This window comes from Pongo abelii, chromosome 5 (genome assembly GCF_028885655.2).
Source record: "Pongo abelii isolate AG06213 chromosome 5, NHGRI_mPonAbe1-v2.0_pri, whole genome shotgun sequence".
NCBI lineage: Eukaryota > Metazoa > Chordata > Mammalia > Primates > Hominidae > Pongo > Pongo abelii.
This window is the reverse complement of record NC_071990.2, coordinates 98991054-99005776: the sequence shown is the minus strand read 5'-3', so window position 1 is coordinate 99005776 and position 14723 is coordinate 98991054. Positions and strand designations below refer to the sequence as shown.

The window sequence follows — 14723 nt, the reverse complement described above, 5'->3', positions numbered from 1 at the left end:
CCTAATAAAAACTCTAAACACTTAATACTGTTTTGTCATCTGCTTTTTGAGAACCTCTATGATATTCCTATAATATAAAGTTTAAGCCTTAGGTCCTCATCTAATATAACAAGGAAATGCAGCAAACTAGTGAAATGACTTGCCTGAAGGCAAATGGCAAATAAGTGAGTATAGTGTAGTATGATGATGAAATAAGGCATTTTTATAAAACCAGCCTAGGTAGTGACATTTATATCATTGCAATTGTTCACACTGTGGCTGAATGGAATCACTGAAAGATCAGACAGTCTGAGTATTATTGCCTATCTATAAAAGCTATGAAACCTAAAAAGGGAGGCTGGACAAGGGCCAGACTGCTGGGTGTTGTAACCAAAAGGTAGTGAAAGTTGTTTGCCAATTCTTCCTTTCACGCCATTTAAAAATTAAGGGAGATTGAATTTGTGCTCCATACCCATTCTTGATAGAACCTCCCACTCTGCTAGTTCCTTCCCACTGCTGCTCCAGTCTTCCTTCCACAAACCCCTTCTCAATTGCTCCACATCTACCTTACAAGGGCTTTCCTACCTCCTTTCTAACTGATTTTCCAATTCCTTCTTTGTCATCTTCTCCCATTTTAATTACTTTCATTACTGACCAAGGTTAAAAATATTTCCAAGAAAGTTCATCTTACTTTTAACAAAGATATTACTGCTATCATTAGAAAGGATTTTTGAATGGTAAAAAATACCACTGGGCTATTTGAGAAGCTGAGAGTTCATGCCTTTGGAAGTCTTCAAGAGAAGATAACCTCCCCAGTTTCCTTTAGCTTTTATTTTTAATGATTGTAAGCCTTCCATACATAAAATCTTTGGAAGATCCCCTCTATAAAATGAAGAGAAAAGCTTAGCCATAAGTACTCCATAACAGTGTAGACAATTGACTATTTTTGAAAGTTCTTTAATCAGGTTATCATTTTATTTACATTTCCTTATTTTCCTCTTCTACAAAAAGCTAATCTTCAATCTGTCAGGATCGTCATAAACTCTGAATCATCAGTGTGAAAAGTAATGTTTATTTAAATGGTTACAATGTTGTTCTCTTTTGGTTATTCTTGTTTCCTGAAATCAGAGTTTTCTAGGATTCAAAATTCAAAAAGTTTAGCATAATTTGTCTTGAATTAAGTAACTAATATACAAAGTTTCCAATGCTAATATTTTTCTGTCAATCAATAAATGTAAAGTTGTTGGGAATTATTCATTTTAGGTTTTCATAAATATGAATAGAAAACACAAAAAGGGATAAGTTGCTTTTTCTTTCTTCAAACATAACTTTTTATTCATGATTTCCTTATGTCTACACTTATTGTTTTAAAGCTCCACTTAAGGTATAATGGAAATGTCTCCATGCAATTAGCTAAGAATTCTGGAACTCAGTTATAATTCCTTTCTTTTATCAGATATCACATCCGAAGGCAAGCTCTAAGTCAAATATAAATTTCTAAATATTTTTGTTTGCAGAAGCTGTTGTTTGGATGACATCACTTCTAACTATTTTAGATTATTTTCATCTACTATAGAAATATTGTTACCACTTAAATACAGAGACCAGTGATACTATAAAGCAACCACACAAACAAACCAGTGTAATAACCAACTAATAACACAATGACGGAATCAAACACACACGTATCAATACTAACCACACAAGCTGGATAAAAAAGCAAGACCCAATGGTAAGCTGTCTCCATTTCACATATCATGACATCCATAGGCTCAAAATCATGGGATGGAGGAGAATCTACCATGCAAATGGAAATCAGAAAAAAGCAGGGGTTGCAGTACTAATTTCAGACAAAATAAACTTTAAACCAAGAAAAGTTAAAAAAAAAAAAAAGACAAAGAAGGGCATTACATTATGGTAGAAGTTTCATTCAACAAGAAGACCTAACAAACCTAAATATATACGCACCCAGCACAGGAGCACTCTGCAACTTCTTAAAGACCTAAGATAGAGACTTAGACTCCCACACGTTAATAGTAGGAGACTTCAACACTCAACTGACAGTACTAAACTGATCATTGAGTCAGAAAATTAATAAAGGTATTTAGGACCTGAGCTCAACATGGGACCAAATGGATCTGACAGACCTCTACAGAACTCTCCACTGAAAACCATCAGAATATACATTCTTGTCATTGCCATATGACACATACTCTAAAATCAGCCACATTACCAAACAGAAAACAATCCTCAGCAAATACAAAAGAACTGAAATCATACCAAACACACTGTCTGACCACAGTGCAATAAATAGTAATTAAGACTAAAAAAAATCATTCAAAACCAGGTAAGTACATGGAAATCAAGCAACATGCTCCTGAATGACTTTTGGGTAAAAAATGAAATTAAGGCAGAAATCAAGTACTTTGAAACTAATGAGAACAAAGATAAAACATACCAGCACCTCCCGGACATAGTTAAGGCAGTGTTAAGAGGGAAATTAACAGCACTAAATGCTCACGTCAAAAAGTTATAAAGATCTCAAATTAATTACATAACATCATAATGAAAAGAATTAGAGAAGCAAAAGCAAACCAACCCCAAAGTCAGCAGAAGACAAAAAATAACCAAAATCAGAGCTCCACTGAAGGAAATCAAGAAACAAAACCAATCCAAAGAACAACAAATCCAGGGGTTGGTTGTTTGAAAATATTAACAAGATACATAGTCACTACTTACAGTAATAAAGAAAAAATATCCATATAAACACAATTAGAAATGACAAAGGGGCTGTTACCACGGACCTCAGAGATATAAAAGTAAGCATCAGATACTACAATGAAAACCTTTATACACACAAACTAGAAAACCAAGAAGAGATTAATAAATCCTTAGACACATATAAGCTTCCAAGACTAAATCAGGAAGAAATTAATTCCCTAAATGGACAAATAATGAGCTGCCAAATTGAATCAGTATTAAATAGCCTACCAGCGCCACCAACAACAAAAAGCCCAGCACCAAACAGATTTACAGCTGAATTCTATCAGAGGTACAATGAAGAGCTGGTACCATTCCTACTGAAACTATTTCAAAAAATTGAGGAGGAGGGATTCCTCCCTAACTCATTCTAGGATACTAGTATCATCCTGATACCAAAACCTGGCAGAGACACACACACACAAAAAGGAACCTCAGACCAATATGATGAACAATGATAAGAAAATCCTCAGAAACTACTTGTAAACCAGATCCAGCAGCACATCAAAAAGTTTTAGCCACCATGATCAAGTAGGCTTCATCCCCAGGTGCAAGCTTGGTTCCTCATACACAAATCAATAAATGTGATTCATCACATTTAACAGAACTAAAGACAAAAACCACGTGATTATCTCAGTAGATGCAAAGAGGCTTTCAATAAAATTCAACATCCCTTTATGTTAAAAATTCTCAATAAACGAGGTATTGAATGAACACAACTCATAATAGTAAGAGTCCTCTATGACAAACTCACAGCCAGCATCATAATGAATGGGCAAAAGCTGGAAGCATTCCCCTTGAAAACTGAAACAAGCCAAGGATATCTACTCTCACCACTTATATTCAACACAGTATTGGAAGTCCTGGCCAGAGGAATCAGGCAAAAGAAATAAATGACATCTACATAGGAAGAGAGGAAGTCAAACTATCCCTGTGTGCAGACCACATGATTCTATATCTAGAAAATGCCATCATCTTGGTCCAAAAGCTCCTTTAGCCGATAAACAACTTCAGTGAAATATCAGGATACAAAATCAATGTACAAATATCACTAGCATTCCTATACACCAACAATTGTCAAGCCAAGAGCCAAATCAGGAACGTGATCCCATTCACAACTGCCACAAAGAGAATAAAATACCTGGGAATACAGATAACCAGGAAGGTGAAAGATCTCTACAATGATTATTTAAAAACACTGCTCAAAGAAATCAGAGATGACACAAACAAATGGCAAAACACTCCATGCTCATGGATAGGAATAATCAGTATCATTAAAATGGCCATATTACCCAAAGCAATTTATAGATTCAATGCTATTCCTATCAAACTACTAATGACATTCTTCACTGAACTAAAAAAAAAAAATGTATATGGAACCAAAACAGCCCAAATAATCAAGGCAATCCTAAGCAAAAAGAACAAAACTGAAGGTATCATTCTACATGATTTCAAACCACAGGACCACACTAACCAACAGAGCATGGTACTGGTACAAAAACAGACACATACCAATGGAACAGAATAGAAAGCTCAGAAGTAAGGCTGCATAAATAGGACCATCTGATCTACAACAAAGCTGACAAAAACAAGCAATGGGGAGAGGACTCCCTGTTCAATAAATGGTGCTGGGATAACTGGCTAGACATATGCAGAAGATTTAAGCTGGACCCTTTCCTTATACCATATACAAAGATCAACTCGAGATGGATTAAAGACTTAAATGTAAAACTGAAAACTATAAAAACCCCAGAAGACAACCTAGGCAATGCCATTCTGGACATAGGAATGGGCAAAGATTTCATGACAAAGACGCCAAAAGCAATCACAACAAAAGCAAAAATTGACAAAAGGAATCCATTTAAAGAGCTTCTGCGGAACAAAAGAAACTATCAATGGAGTAAACAACTTACAGAATGCGAGAAAATATTTGCAAACTATGCATCTGACAAAGATCTAATATCCAGTATTTAATTAAGAAACTTAAACAAATTTACAAGCAGACAAAAACAACTCCATTAAAAAGTGGGCAAATGACATAAACACTTTTCACAAGAAGACACACATGCAGCCAACAAGCATATGAAAAAAAGTTTGTTATCCCTGATCCTTAGAGAAATGAAAATCAAAACCACAATGAGATACCATCTTACACCAGTCAGAATGGCTATTATTAAAAAGTAAGAAAATAACAGAATACTGGTGAGGTTACAGAGAAAAGGGAACACTTAACACACTGTTGATGAGAGTGTAAATTAGTTTAACCATTGTGGAAAGCAGTGTGGTGATTCCTCAAAAAGCTAAAAACAGAACTACCTATTCTACCCAGCAATCCCATTACTGGGCATATACCCAGAGGAATATAAATCATTCTACCCTAAAGACACATGCACGCAAATGCTCGTTGCACCACTATTCACAATAGCGAAGACATGGAATCAACCTAAATGTCCATCAATGAACGACTGGATAAAGAAAATGTGGTACATATACATCATGGAATACTATGCAGCCATATAAAAGAACAAGGTCAGATCTTTTGTAGGGACATGGATGGAGCTGGAGGTCATAATCCTTAGCAAACTAATGCAGGAACAAAAAACTGAATACTGCATGTTCTCACTTATAAGTGGGAGCTAAATTATGAGAACTCATAGACACAAAGAAGGAAACAACAGGCTGGGCATGGTGGCTCACGCATGTAATCTCAGCACTTTGGGAGGCCGAGGCAGGCGGATCATGAGGTCAGGAGATCAAGACCAGCCTGGATAACGTGGTAAAACCCCGTCTCTACTAAAAAAAAAAAAATACAAACATTAGCCAGGCATGGTGGTGGATGCCTGTAATCCCAGCTTCTCATGAGGCTGAGGTAGGAGAATTGCTTGAACACAGGAGGCAGAGGTTGCAGTGGCCAAGATTGTGCCATTGCAGTCCAGCCTGGGCAGCAGAGTGAGACTGCATCTCAAAAAAAAGAAAAACAAAAAGAAGGGAACAACAGACACTGGGGTCTACTTGAGGGTGGAGGGTGAGAGGAGGAATACAAGCAGAACAAGTAACTATTGGGTACTATGCTCAGTACCTGAGTGACAAAATAATCTTCACAACAAACCCCCATGACATGAGTTGAGCTATAAAACAAACATACATATGTACCCCTGAACCTAAAATAAAAGTAAAAAGAAATACATATTGTTACAGCCTTTTTCTTTTTTAACCATGGTATCAATCATTGTAAATGCAACAAAAATTAGTACTCAATGATGAATTTTTTAACACAAATTTCACAGATGAAACAAAGATTTTTTCAAATTTACATCAAGATTATTTATATGGAAATATAATTTCTCAGATCAAGATTGTATATGTAAGTAATGTATATACATGTATATGAATATATATTGCATTACATATTTATCATTATATACATCTCTATGTGTTTATGATTTTAAGGTCTCAAACTATGGCATCCATTACAACATGTGGATATACATTCTGAATTTCTCAGTTAGTATAATTGGTGAGGCCTTGTACTTTCCCTTCTATTCTTTTTTTTTTCCAAGAATTATGTAAATACTTTAGGTAGATAACTATCTAATACAACATCAATTTCCTTTGCATTCCCTTCTTAATTCCCCACGAATTAAAGGCTTGTATTTCTTCTAGAACATCTCTAAAATTCCTCAACATTCCTGTTTTAATTGTTTCTAAAATAATTCTTGAGGACCATAATATATCCATGACTTTCATCTAAAGATATATTGTATATCTCATAGTTGATTTGAGCATCTTATAGGAAAAACTGCCTTATACATGATTATAAAACTATATTATAACTGGTTTCATGTTTTGCTTATATTTACACTAAATAAGCCTATTTTTTGAAAGCAACATACTTTATTTAAAGAATAACTAATTCAATATTCTAAAAATCGCTTCTACTTTACAAAAGTAAGAATTATTATATTTTTACACAGGAGGAGAGTAAAGATCATAATATAACAGTTATCCCTTCTTCTCAGCCTCCCACCCAAAAATAAATGCACGTAAATCTTTGTTTACAAGTGGAAGCTTAAATAAATATACTTATCTCCCCTCTTCCCTCAGACTCATTAAAATAAAAGAAGGAAAAAATGGTATACAGTCATAAAAGGACCAAGTTAGAGTCTTTAATAATTAAGAAATTGTAATAGATTTCTCACAGATGTTTAGCAGACAGAAAAACAAATGAAGATATCTCCTAGGGAACATGTAGAGGAGGCAGAGCCAAAAGGTAGCCTGCCACCTCTTCAAAATCTCAGAGCACTGGAAACTGAGAAATGCCAGGTAATACAGAATTAAATGGGAGACTGGGTACTAAATATGCGTTAATTAAAAGTCTATATAAGGACAACTTACTGCCCCAAACACAAATCTCTCCCCTAATTTGGGTGCAGATTTACTAAGTGGACAAGAGTTTACCCCCTGGCAATAAGTAAGTCAACAAATTAAGTTAAATATGTACTATCTTCTTTATAACAATTAGAAGATCTGAGATAAATAATTTCTGCATTTTGGTGACTTCAGAAAATTGGCTAATTCTTTGCATCAACACTGTAAAGTGAATCTGCTCTTTAATAAAACTGGAGAATTTGCCTTCACTTCTTTGCTATTGTCTTGAACCTACTCCATGAAACAGCTTTTGACAAGGTTGCCAAAACCCTCCATATTTTAAAAAGTCAGTGTTTAATTTTCCTTATTATTCCTCTCTTTCTCTCATAAGCCTTGATAGCTATTTTCCCTTCCTTCCTTCCTTCCTTCCTTCCAGCCTTCCCTTCCCTCCCCTCCCCTTCCCTCCCGTCCCTTCCCTTCCTTTCCTTTCCTCCCTCCCTCCCTCCCTTTCTCTCTCTCTCTCTGTCTCTTTCTTTCTTTCTTTTCTTGCGACGATGTCTTTCTCTGTAGCCCAGGCTGGAGTGCAGTGGTGCAATATCAGCTCACTGCAGCTTCTGCCTCGTGGGTTCAAGCGATTCTCCTGCCTCAGCCTCCTAAGTGGCTGGTACTAAAAGCGCGTGTGCTACCACGCCCATATAATTTGTTTGTTTGCTTGTTTTTGTTTTTGTTTTTTTCTTTTTGCTTTTTTTTTTTTTGTAGAGAGGAGTTTCACCATATTGGCCAGGCTGGTCTTGAACTCCTGACCTCAAGCGATCCACCTCCCTCAGCCTCCCAAAGTGTCTCCTTCTTTCTTGAAACATCTTTTCCACTTGGTTTACAAAACCAGACACATTGCTGGTTTAACCTCCTACTTCATTGACTAATCCTTCTCAGTGTCCTCAGCTGCATATTTCTTCTCTTCCCAACTACCAGGCATTGGTGTTCCCTGCTATTTATCTAACCCCCTTCCACAGGAAATTTCATGTGGTCTCATCAAACAAACAAAATTGTGGGGGAAAATTGTTTTAAGCCACAACATTTTTAGGTGGTTTTCTTCACATTAATAAGTAACTGAAATACAGGATTATTTCTGTAATGATAAGGGATCGCATATATGTTTTTGTATATTTACTGTTATATACACATACTTTTAAAATATAAAACTGTAGCATCCTATACAAGTTATTTTGTAAATTATACTTTATAATTTTCAATTTTTATTAATATATTTTATGCTGTTAAACATCCCTCAGCATCATTCATAGTGGATGCATACTTTGTTATTGGATGTGCTATTTATTTAAATAATACCTGGTTATTAAACATCAAAACTGTATCTGTTTTTTAACCACAATGAACAAGGATACAATGAGCACCTTTATAACTAAATCTGCTTACCTTGGTAATTTCTTTATAATAAACGTTTGGAAGCATAGATGTTAAATCAAGTAGTACATCAAATACATTTGCCAAGTTCCTATGAAGAAAGTCTATAACCAGTTTATATAAACTACCAACCATGCCTAAGAACTATACCACTGGTATTTAATGGCTAAAATGCATTTTTTATATTGAGTTTTAATACCATATAATAAAATGTATATTTAAAAATTGAACTTGTGAGGTTGACAAAAATATCACTAGAAGGCAAAAAAATTCATTTTATGATGAATGATAGAATTCTTCCACCTCATAAGTTGAAGAAAACAGTTCTTGAAATGAATACTAATTTAAAATTTTGATGCAAAAAAAATTCTATTACACAAAATAAATTCTATCCATATCACTTTAATTTTATTATATATCCTTTTGAATCTTGGTTTTTTTTATTAAAAAAAAACATACTGATAAGTATTTAAGGTTCAGTTTAGCTGCTTTCCTGACAAACATTATCTGTTTCAGTTCTACCTTTAACTAAGGTCGCCTTATGCTTACCGAATGTTCTTTACTAGATAAACAAGATTTCCAAAACATTGACCTTTTTATACTGATATATTTTAAAGTTTTGAGTATGTTTTTATACAATAAACAATGCATACTTAAAGTGTACCATTTGATAAGTTTTGATAGAGTATTATTCTGTGAAAACATCATCAAAATCAAGAAAATAATCATATTCATCATCCCTAAAAGTTTTCTCTTGTGTGTCCTTTCTATCTCTTTGGCAATAACACCCTCTCCCATTTCAGGCAACCACTTATCTGCTGTCATTATAGATTAGTTTGCATTTTCTAGAGTTTTATATATATGAAATCATGCATTATGTAGTCTTTTTTGTCTGGCCTCTTTTACTTGGCATAATTATTTTCAGATTCTTCCATGTTGTTTCCCATATAAATGTCTCACTCCATTAACTTATCACAATCTATCTTCAAGTGATATTGTAATACTTCACATATAACATAAGAAACTGACAACAGTGTAATTCTATTTTTTCCCTTCTGGTCTTTATCCTATCATTGTAATACAGTTTGCTTGTTCATATATATGAACTCCACATGATAATGAAATTATATCTGTTTAACGGTTGGTTATTTTTAAAGAAATTTTAAAAAGAAAAAGTATTTTATATTTACTCACGTAGTTACCATTTCTGATGTTCTATATTCCTTTGTGTAGATCCGTATTTCCTTTTTGTATAATTTTCCATCTGCCTGAAAAACTTTCTTGAACATTTTTTATAGCATGGTTTTGCTGCGGATGATTTTTTTTTTCTGATTTTGTATGTCTGAAAAAGTCTTTATTTCATCTTTGTGTTTGAAAACTATTTTCACTGGGTATAGAATTCTAAGTTGCCAGTATTTTTTCTTTTAGTACTTTAAAGATGTTGATCTGCTGTATTCTCACATTTTTTTCTAATAAAAAAAATCTAGTTAATTATTTATCTTTGTCTTCCTGTGCATAGTATGTTCTTTCTCTTGGGCACCTTTTAAGATGTTTCCCTTATGATTGCTTTTTTTTTTTAACTAGTTTAATTATAATATGCCTTGGTGTAGTTTTCTTCATGCTTCTTGTGCTTAGATTTCTTTGAGATTCTTGAATCCACAGGTTTATAGTTTTCATATCTCTACCCCCACCCTCAACTTCAAGGATTTCAAATACACATATAATAGGCCACATAATTTGTCCTATAGCTCACTGATGCACTTTATTATGATGATTATCTCACTGTTTTATTTCAAATAGTACCATTTTTATGTCTTCAAGTTTACTAATCTTCTTCAATGTTAATCTTTCATTCACCCCTTCAAATGTATTTTCAGGTAAGAAATAATAGTTTGTATCTCTAGAAGTTTGATTTGGAGTTTTGTATAGAACGTTCCATATCTCTGCTTAGCTTTTTGAATATATGAAATCTAGTTCTAACAACATTGATATCCTTGTCTGCTCATTAAAACATGAGTAAGTTGGTTTTGAGTGGTTGATTTTTCTGCTTATAATGGATTGTGATTTCCTGCGTCTTTGCATACTGGTTAATCTTTGATCAGACTTGAGACATTGTAAATTTTACCTAGTTGGGTGGTTGATATATTGGTATTCCAAAAATATCCTTAAACTTTGGTTTTGGATGCAGTTATTAGAAACAGTTTGAGTCATTCTATTCTTACATTTAAGATTTGCTATTTCAAAACCAGAAAATGTTGATCTAGGATGAATTATTTCCCACTAATGAAGCAAAACTTTCTGAATACTCTGCCCAGTTATGAGTTTTTTCAACCTGGCTGTGATGTACAGGCACTATTACAGGTGCTGTATTAGTGCCAGGAACCATTTTCTCTAATCCTTATTTCCTAGGACTGGGGTATTTTTCTCACATGCATGCACTATTCAGTACTCTACTGAATACTTGAGAAGAACCATCTGCAGACCTCTGGAGTTATCTATGGGTGCAGCTTTCTCCATTCCTGAACTCTGTTCTGTGAACTCTTAACTATCTTGGTCCCCTAGATTCCCAACTCCATTTCCTCATTTCGGGGAGTCTAGCAGGCTGTGTCTCCCTTCTTTGCGCTATCACCTGGAAACTTCCTCACAGCAGTAAGCTGGGACAAACACTGGGCTCACTTTGTTTCCTATCTCAGGAATCGATATCCTTCATTTACTGTTTTCCAGTGTCTTTAAATCATTGTTCCAAATATGTTTTTCCAATATTTGAGTGTTTCAGTCAGGAGGGTAATTCTAACCCTTACAACCCCATCTCTGCTGGAAGTAAAACATGTATGCTAAATTTTTAAAAACTATTATTTACTTGGTGTAAATTTTTTACTTTCCAGGGATATCAGTTACATGAAATTAGGGAAAACATTGCAGAATCATCTTCACAATATATTGCTGTCATGTGTTACTCCCTGCTCAAGAACCTAAAGTGACTCTTATTTGCACTAAATTAAATATAAACACAAACACAAGCCAGTAAAAGTAGTTATATAAAGGACTAAAACAGTGTTTTCATTGTTTACAGCTTTCTTATGCTCTAGTTTGACCTAAGAACACAGTTAATGTAGAGGAATGAATGGACTAATAGCCGTTATTCAATTATCCATGACTAATATTACTCTCAAGTAAATTTTTACAAGAATTTAAGAAGTTGCAGGTTATATTCCCTTAAAGCAACTTAGACTCCAGATGATCCATGTGGCAGATTAAAGAATATAAACCCCCAAAGTATAAAACTTAAGGACTCCAACCAATACATATGCCTAAATATTTGGCCATCTCACTTTAATACAGAATAAAAAATTGAGTCTAGTGCAAATGTAAAACATCTTTCCTTGAGCATTTACAATGTGGATTAGGATTTTTTTCCTCACAACCTTAGGATAAGTTTCTAGACCTATACCCTATTTCAAAACATATAAACATTGTTATAGAGTTGTAAACTTCTGAAATTTTGACTTCTCTTAACAGTTTTCTAAAGAAAAGGACTTCTAAGTAACAAAGGGTTGCTGGAGTTTTGTTAACTTTCACAACATTTACATTAGAGAATACGAGACTATTAAAGAATTTTTTTTAAGTACGTGGATTAGGCTGTTCAGGGAACATTTCAGAAAAAGATTTTCACCCTAAAAATCCATAGAGTTTTAGTAGACATGAAGCCATGAAGAGTGCCTCCACAAGTGCTAGCAAGAGCAAGCAGGCAAGAGAAAGAAAGAAAAGGCATCCAAATAGGAAGAAAAGCCAGATGATCTCTCTTAAATGGATGAAATGATTCTATATCTAGAAAACACTAAAGACTCCACCAAACACCTGCTAGACTTAACAAATGACTTCAGTAAAGTTTCAGGATACAAAAACAATGTACAAAAGTTAGTAGCATTTTAGAAATTCTCACAAAATCAAAGAGCTTCCCCTTTTAGCTTAAGCTGAAATAAAATTTTCCTTTAAAGTTAAAAAAATCAGTAGCATTTCTATTCACCACTAACATTTAAGCTGATAGCCAAATCAGGAATACAAACCATTTACAATAGCTGCAAAAGAAATAAAATATGTACAAATACATCTAATTAAGGAGGTGAGAGATCTCTACAGGAAGACCCATAAAACACTGCTGGAAGAAATCATAGATGACACAAACAAATGGGAAAACAGTCCATGCTCATGGATTGGAAGAATCAATATCGTTAAAATGGCCATATGACCCAAAGCAATCTAGAGATTCAATGCTATTCCTATCAACCTGCCTATGTCATTTTTCACAGAATTAGAAAAAAGTATTCTAAAATTCATACGTAACCAAAAAAGATGCTGAATAGCCAAAGCAATTCTAAGCAAAAATAACAAAGGTGGAGGCATCACATTACTCAGCTGTAACCAAAACAGCATGTTACTGGTAGAAAAATAGGCACATAAATCAATAGATCAGATTAGAGAACCTCAAAATAAAGTCACACGCCTATAACCATCTGATCTTTGACAAAGTTGACAAAAATAAGCAACGAGGAAGGAACTCCCTATTGAATACATGGTGCTAGGATAGCTGGCTAGCCATAGGTAGAAGAATGAAACTGGACCTCTGCATTTCACCATAAACAAAAGTTAACTCAAGAAGGATTAAACATTTAAATGTAAGACTTCAAGCTGTAATAATTCTAGAAGAATACCTGGGAAACATCATTCTGGCATCAGCCTTGGGGAAAGAATTGATAACTAAGTCCTCAAAAAGCAATCATAACAAAAACAAAAAATTGGCAAGTGGGACCTAATTCTACTAAAGAGCTTCTGCACAGCAGAAGAAACTAGCATCAGAGTCAACAGCCAGCATACAGAATGGGAGAAAATATTCACAAACTGTGCATCTGACAAAGGTCTAGTATCTAGAATCTGTAAGGAACTTAAACAATTGAAAAAACAAAAACCAAAATAACGCTATTTTAAAATGGGCTAACAACATGAACAGACATTTCTCAAAAGAAGACATATAAGTGGCCAACAAACATATGAAAAAATGTTCCTCATCACTAATCATTAGAGAAGTACAAATCAAAACCACAACGAAGTACCATCACACACCAGTTAGAACGGCTACCATTAAAAATTTATAAAACAAGGCCCGGCGCAGTGGCTCACGCCTGTAATTACAGCACTTTGGGAGGCCGAGGCAGGCAGATCACTTGAGATAAGGAGTTCGAGACCAGCCGGTCAACATGTTGAAACCCAATCTCTACTAAAAGTACAAAAAATTAGCCGAGTGTGGTGGCAGGAGCCTGTAATCCCAGCTACTTGGGAGGCTGAGGCAGGAGGATCGCTTGCACCGGGAGGCAGAGGTTGCAGTGAGCCAAGATCATGCCATTGCACTCCAGCCTGGGCAACAAGAGTGAAACTCTGTCTCAAAATAAAAAAATAAATATTCATAAAATAACACATGCTGACTAGGCTGTGGAGAAAAGGGAATGCTTATACATTGTTAGTGGGAATGTAAATTAGTTCAACCACTATGAAAAGCAGTTTGGTAATGTCTCAAAGAACTTAATGCAGAATTATCATACAACCCAGCAATCCCATTACTGGGTATATATCCAAAATACCAAATCATTCTACCAAAAAGACACATGCACTCACATGTTCACTGCAGCACTATTCACAAATAGCAAAGATATGGAATTAAACTAGGTTCCCATTAGTGGTGGATTGGACACAGAAAATATGGTACATATACACCATGGAATATTAGGCAGCCATAAAAAAGATGAAAAACATGTCCTTTGTAGCAACATGAACTACTAGTGGGGGAGGCAGGGAGGGTGGCAAGGGTTGAAAAATTAACTGGTGGGTACTATTTTCAGTACCTGGGTGATGGGATGATTCATACCCCAAACCTTAGCATCACACATTTATCCAGGTAACACACTTGCACATGTGCTCCTTGAATACAAAATAAAAGTTGAACAAAAAGAGTGCTTCCACAAAAGTAAAATGGTTACAACCGTCATTATTTAGTTCTTTATGTACTATTTTTAGAGCCAGATTTCAATATATTCTAAATATGTTGTAATGGCTACTTCTTCATATGAAGCTACAGAGTTGTTTTATTATTCTTAGTAATTAGTAGGATATGTCTCTTTAATACAGTGGTGAAATCA

At 34.6% G+C, this 14723-nt stretch overlaps 1 long non-coding RNA gene across 21 annotated transcripts in view; it reads right to left on the bottom strand.

Annotated features, from left to right (window-relative positions):
- The window catches only part of LOC129060000 (uncharacterized), a 1058541-nt gene that overhangs the window by 222367 nt on the left and 821451 nt on the right, over positions 1-14723 (bottom strand). The gene's annotated exons all lie outside the window — the stretch shown is intronic.